Raw genomic sequence first — 6,506 nt, 5'->3', positions numbered from 1 at the left:
AGAGAAGGCCTGGCTATTTATTTTACCTATGTGGATTTTCTCTCTAGATGCAAATTTCCCCCACAAAAGAACAATTTTGCATAGCTATTCCTGTGGTTTGCAGCCCATCTAAATAGCCTTTTCAAAATATGCCAAAGATGTATATTTTGGGGTTAAGTACTCTGGTTTCCTTCACTCAAAAGTCTTATTCTGAAATTTAAAAAAAAAAAAAAAAATTGTTCCTACTGGCATGAAATAAGTTAAGGTTTAGAGAATATTTGGACAATCACCATTAAAAGGCTAATCAGAGCTTTATCCCAAAGCATAAGAGGATTTCAGTGATTGAAGCACAGGTTCCTGGTGTTACCTTCATAAGAAGATATTGTAGTACTAATTAATAGTTACCATCCTTTTGGCAGACTCAGAAGAGAGGAAGGCAATGTAGGCAAGCAGGGGCATTTTCTTGCAGGTTGTTTGTCAAACAGTGCAGAGAATCCTGCAGTGGGGAAACAGTCATTGTAGATACTTGCAAACAATGAAGACAATGTAGAGGTGCTATGTGTGTCCTTTAAGAGAGAGATTCTGGAGGGTTTTCCAAATATATGACACCCAACACACTCACAACCCACAATACACACTTAGCCTTCATGTACATGCAGTTTGTTCGAAATTTTATATTTCCTCTTTCTGACATCTGTGTGGGCCTGCTCAGCCCAAAGCTCCAGAGTCTGTGACTCTCCTTCACCTTCTAGGCACCTGTGCAATCACACACACACAAAAACATGCACACACGCACATACACCTACTCACATGGGCCTGCTGAGCCCTTTTAATGAATGTGAGAATAATTAGCATCAGCTGGCCTGGACAGCTCATGCTTTCTCTGTTTTTCACATTCTTTTTCTTCCCTCCACAGCTGAATTTACAAGGAAACAATCAATAACAATAGCTAAGATTTGTTGAACATTGACTGTATGCTATGAATAAGGAACTTCACAGTTAAGTTATTTGCAGTTCTCAAGGAGATAGATCTCCTCAAATTATCACAGCCATCCTCTAAGGAAGGTTTTATTATTGTTATCTTATAGATAAAGAAACTGAGGCTCAGTGTCCACATTCAATAACTTGCCCATGGCTACAGAGCTAATTAATCCTGAACTTGAACAAAGGATTGCCAGACTTCACTGTTGGCTCCTAAATAAGTTGCATTTTCCAGTCCATGGCAAACTCTTTGATGTCGCTTTGGGTTTTATTTTATTTTGTTTTCTTTTTTGTTATATCGAACCATACATTAAAACAGAACATTCTTTCTCCCCACTCCCTATCAAAAAATGGTATACTGCCTTCATAAGCTTGGTAGCTACCATTTATGTCATGATTGTTTCTGATTTTTGAATTGAAATGTTGTGCAGAGAAAAGATGTTACCTCCACTGCATTTGATTTTATAGCTGAATAGAGCCACTTTCATTCAGAGCTTCATTCAGAGCAGACAAAAATCAATGTCTGCCTGCCTAAAATATAAAATGACATGCTCTACCCAGAAAAAACAAAAAACAAACAAAGCATCTTGGGTTTCATGTTAATATTGGGAACAGTGGAGGATAGCAAAGCACAAGCAAGACCAAACTACAGAAAACAAGCAACAAAAGCAGAAGTGCTGAGCCTCTTGTAATTGCTGCCTTTAGTTTCCTTTTGCTGTTCTTTTCTTTGTGGGGAAAAAGAAAGTGGTGTCTGATTTATAGGATTTTTTGTACAGCTCCCAGATATTCACTCTTAAAAACCTAGGGATGTAGCTAAAAACGGCTTCTGAAGCACTTGGAAAGGACAAGTTATTTTCCACATCTAAACCTCATCCAATTGTATTGGTGCAATTTTGCTTGAAAATGCCCCCAGGACACCAGTTTCAGGCCTGCCAGGTGGCCTAAGTTCATCCCTTCCTCCAGTATCCCTAAGACGACCTGAGACCAAGGGCAAGCACTGGAACCATCGTTTTGCAGGGACAGATGGCAGCAAACACTGTAAGCAGGGCACAGAGTTTCTAGGCAACCCCCATCTCCTTTCCCAGCCCCAGAGCCACGAGGCATCTTCCCTAGGGCTGATTCAGAGCCCTGAGTGTGGGCTGTGCTGGGTCCCAGTCTCTCAGCTCCCCTACTGTGGCGCAAATCTGCTCTCCCGCTTGCCTTTATTCTTATTGGAGGATTTTATTTTCCTGCTTACCTTGCCAGCTGCCAAAAACAAAACAAAGCAGACCTTCTGATTTTCTTCACACCCTTGACCCTGGAGAAATCCCTTGCCCACAGTCACCATCTGGGAGAGCCATTTCTTTCTTCTAACCTGTAAACATTTTCACAAAGCCTCTAAAGAATGGCATTTGGCACACCATCCTGACGGCTTTCCTGCGAACATTATTTTCAAATTTTAATTGCAGCTCCTTGATTAGGCATCAAAAGTCCATATTTGAGCATTTGAACTGGCAATTCTAAAATGCAAATCTGTCCATTTCAAGTCCTTATTTACAATGGTTCAAATACTGAATTTGTTATTACTCATTTTGAAAATTTGCTTGTGTTCTGCATAGACAAAATAATTTGATGGTTACTACTATTTATCCCTGGTCTTCTTCTTCTTTTCTTTTTTCCTTTTTTTTTTTTTTTTTGAGGTGGAGTCTCGCTCTGTCGCCCTGGCTGGAGTGCAGTGGCCAATCTCGGCTCACTGCAAGCTCCGCCTCCCGGGTTTACGCCATTCTCCTGCCTCAGCCTCCGGAGTAGCTGGGACTACAGGCGCCCGCCACTTCGCCTGGCTAATTTTTTGTATTTTTAGTAGAGACGGGGTTTCACTGTGTTAGCCAGGATGGTCTCGATCTCCTGACCTCGTGATCCGCCCGCCTCGGCCTCCCAAAGTGCTGGGATTACAGGCGTGAGTCACCGCGGCCGGCTCTTTTTTATTTTTTTTGAGACAGGCTTTCACTCTGTTACCCAGGCTGGAGTGCAGCCCACCTCAGCCTCCGGAGTGGCTGGGACTATGGGTGTGTGTCACCATTCCCGGCTAATTTTTTGTGTGTATTTTGTTGAGACCGACTTTCACCATGTTGCCCAGGGCTGGTCTCAAATTCCTGATCTCAGGTTATCCGCCCATCTCAGCTTCTGAAAGTGTTGGGATTACAGATGTGAGGCACTGCACCTGGCCTATTCCTAATCTACCACTCACCATTTTCAGATACCTATAGTGCTATGCATGTGACTCTTCAAAATTCATATGTTGAACCCCTAACCCCCAATGTGATGGTATTTGGTGGCAGTACCTTTAGGAGATGCTGGGGGTTGAATGTTTATATCCCCTCCAAAATTTAGCTAAAACGTAATCCCCAATGCAACAGTACTGAGAAGTGGGTCCTTTGAGAGGTGCTACGCCCTGAAAGCCCCACCCTCATGAATGGGATCAGTGCCTTATGGAAGGACTGAAGGGACCTAGCCAAACGCTTTTACCCTTCTGCCTACCACCATGTGAAGACACAACATTGACCCTTTCTGCCTTGTAAGGACGTGGTGATAAGGCGCCATCTTGGAAGAAGAAAGCAGCTTCCTCCAGCCAAACGAATCTGCCGGAGCCTTGATCTTGGACTTTCCAGCCTCCAGAACTGCGAGAAATAAATTTCTATTATTTATGAATTCCCCATGCAGTGGTATTTTGTTATAGCAGTGCAAACGTGCTGAGACAGGAGGTAGTTAGGTTCAGATGAAGGCCTGAGAGTGGGGCCCTCATGATGGGATCTGTGCCCTTACAAGAAGAGATAAAAGGGCGATCTTGTGCTCTCCCTCTGCCACGTGAAGACACAGCAAGAAAGCAGACATCTTCAAATCAGGAAGCGAGCCCTCATTGCACCTCAAATCTGCTGGCACCTTGATCTTGGCATCCTGGGCTCCAGAATTGTAAGAAATAAATGTTTGTTGTTTAAGCCACCCAGCCTATGATAATTTGTTGTAGCAGCCTGAGCTGACTAAGACACATAGATAGATAATTTTAACCCACACCAGCCAATAGAAGAAGAAGAAATAGGAAAAGAAAGTTGGGGGTGAGGGGCAAAATATCCTCCTCCATGGCGTGCCCAGCAGGCAGAGAGGAGAGCAGAGGTTGGGATGTTTATCTGACATCTGCCTTCCTCTAAAGTTCTCCAACTCATTACTTCAACTTTAATAAACTAGGACCCTAAAGACCTCAGAAATTCAGCAAGGAAGGGGCCTTGTATGTGACTGGATCACTCCTAGCAAGGGAAAAAGACATGAATTAGAAACTACTCCTTTCAGGAAATATTTGTGAGCCACTTGTTAGATGCCAGGCACTGTGCAAGGCCCTGAGTGAACCAGCAGGGGCCCTCTTGAACTCTGCACATCCAAAGTTGGACTCATCATTTCTCCCCTGCCCCTGTGAAAGGCACACCTGGGGCCCGGGTGCTCCCATCCCTCACTGCCTCCTACTCTCCCCTGCTTTGATAGCCTGTCTTTCACAGAAACACACACGTCTCCTTACGGCCCTATTCTCACTTTAAGAAGTCTTCTGGGGTACTAGAAACAGAAATAAGGCTGATCTAGACTCCATAAAACTGCCTCTTTCTAGGCCTGGGGTCTTGAAAGAGTAATTTAACCCCACTAAGCCTTAGTGTTATCATGACTAAAATGTGAAGAATATATACTTCATAGGGTTGTTGTGAATATTAACAAGATGATGTAATTAAGAATAGAGCTCAAGGGCCTATAAATAAATATTTCAATATTCAGTAAATATTAGTTTAACCATTTGGACCCTTTTCCATTTTGCTTATTGCAATATCTTCTGAACAGCCCCCTTGACTTCAGTACCTACCTTTCAAATTCCCCCAACCTGCTAAACTGTTATCTCAGAAGCTTGGCTCTCACCTCTCTTCCCCTCTCTTTGCCTTTCTGTTGTCTACACGTAGATACAAGAGTTTGTGCCTATCTCGCCACTGGTAGCTCATGCATTCATTGAAATTCTTTTTCTTGCAAGTGACAAATCTAAACTGCTCAAACATAGTGTGGGGGTGCACTGGCTCCCACAACTGGCTTATCCGGGCCCCCAGAATGTTCCTGGCTCTCTCTGGTTCCATTTGAGGTTGTGCTTTGGTTTGTGGCCAACTTACCTGCTGCAAATAGCTTTTTGCTTGTGGCGAGGAACAATGACTTTCAGGGGTCTAGATGCTCATCCTCCCAGCATAGCGACCTCTGTGAAAAGTGGACTCATCACTCGCAATGTCTACATATCAACTCCAGGAACCAGACAAGACTGGGCCAGTTCGAGCCAGAGCTTCAAGTGAAACCACAGAAAAAAGGGAGTGGCCGTGATGTACCAAAGGGTGGATGCTACCTAGGCAAGCAACACACATGCACACACCAGCTGGGATTCCTTGGCACATCTATTGCTGTCTCACCCCTGAAGCAGTAGAGGAAGCCCTGCTGGACTGCACATCTGCATTGTGGGCAGGGGGTCAAGCTCCCGACATGGTCTGGGTGGGAAGGAAGGAGGGCTGGAGGTGGAATCAAAGCCAGGCTTCCCAAATGTCCCCCCCAGCCCCATAGAAACTGGATGTGGGGGTGAGGTGTGGAGGATGAGACAAAAGCCAGTCTCCCCTAGCATCTGGTCTCAGGAGACTAAGCTTAGAGAAATGTGGAAAGGAATAGATAAGTCACCAAAAGCTGCAGAAGCACCTGGTCAACCGTGGGATGTCCTAAGCACCATGCCCCTGGCTGTCTGTGTAGCTTTCCTTTGGCAAGCTCAGTGCCTTCCCCTGCTGGACCAGAAGTGAAGCATTCCTGGGCTTGGAGAAGAGCAAAACTGGAATGTGGGAAACTAAGTCATGTCTTTCAAGGGTTCCCATCTCACTGACAAAGGATTTCCTGGCCTGCACCAGGTTGAGTCCATCCCCTTGCAGGAGAGTCACACACACACACACACATACACACACACACACACACGTTTCTCAAATGAGAAAACTGAAACAAAAAGTTAAAAGTGACTTTCCCAAAGCTACTCAGAAGTGGGATTTTCAGGCTTGTGATAGTCATAGATTCTGAACACAGTCACATTCTCACCTCTTCCCCTCACCCGCAGCTATGTGCTTTCTTAATAGGCAGAATCCACATGGTTTATGCTGATAAGGCTTGGTTGATGTTATAGAATGCTGAATTCCTAAAAAGGATGGCAAATTTTAAGTATAAAATATATTTTTAGCTTAATCTCAAGGTCACAATAAATTGTTAGGGGTCATTGAATCTATTTCTCCTTCTAGTTTGGGGCTATAATAATTCTCTTTGAAAATATCTAGTTAGAGGGACTGTCTCCAGAAAGAGCTGGTTCAAACGCCAGATGCAATTATTAGAACATCCCACCTCATGTTAAGTTCAAATGAGTCTCCTACAACTCTATCCATTGCTTCTACTTTTCTGCACTGGAATTCACTGATACTCTTTTTCTTTTTCTTTTCTTTTTTTTTTTTTTTTTTTTTTTTTTTTTT

General features: G+C 43.8%; 1 long non-coding RNA gene across 1 annotated transcript; it reads right to left on the bottom strand.

The window, feature by feature from the left end:
* Positions 1-319: 319 nt before the first annotated feature.
* Positions 320-5,237, bottom strand: LOC108543168 (uncharacterized). The gene is made up of 4 exons (XR_001889505.1): positions 5,136-5,237; positions 3,478-3,617; positions 2,198-2,314; positions 320-475 (listed from the first exon to the last, which is right to left on the bottom strand). It is a non-coding gene; the product is annotated as an uncharacterized LOC108543168 (long non-coding RNA).
* Between the last annotated feature and the right edge of the window lie 1,269 nt (positions 5,238-6,506).

The sequence above is a fragment of the Rhinopithecus bieti genome, unplaced genomic scaffold (assembly GCF_001698545.2).
Source record: "Rhinopithecus bieti isolate Rb0 unplaced genomic scaffold, ASM169854v2 scaffold_21726, whole genome shotgun sequence".
NCBI lineage: Eukaryota > Metazoa > Chordata > Mammalia > Primates > Cercopithecidae > Rhinopithecus > Rhinopithecus bieti.
This window is presented reverse-complemented; position numbering and strand designations above follow the sequence as displayed.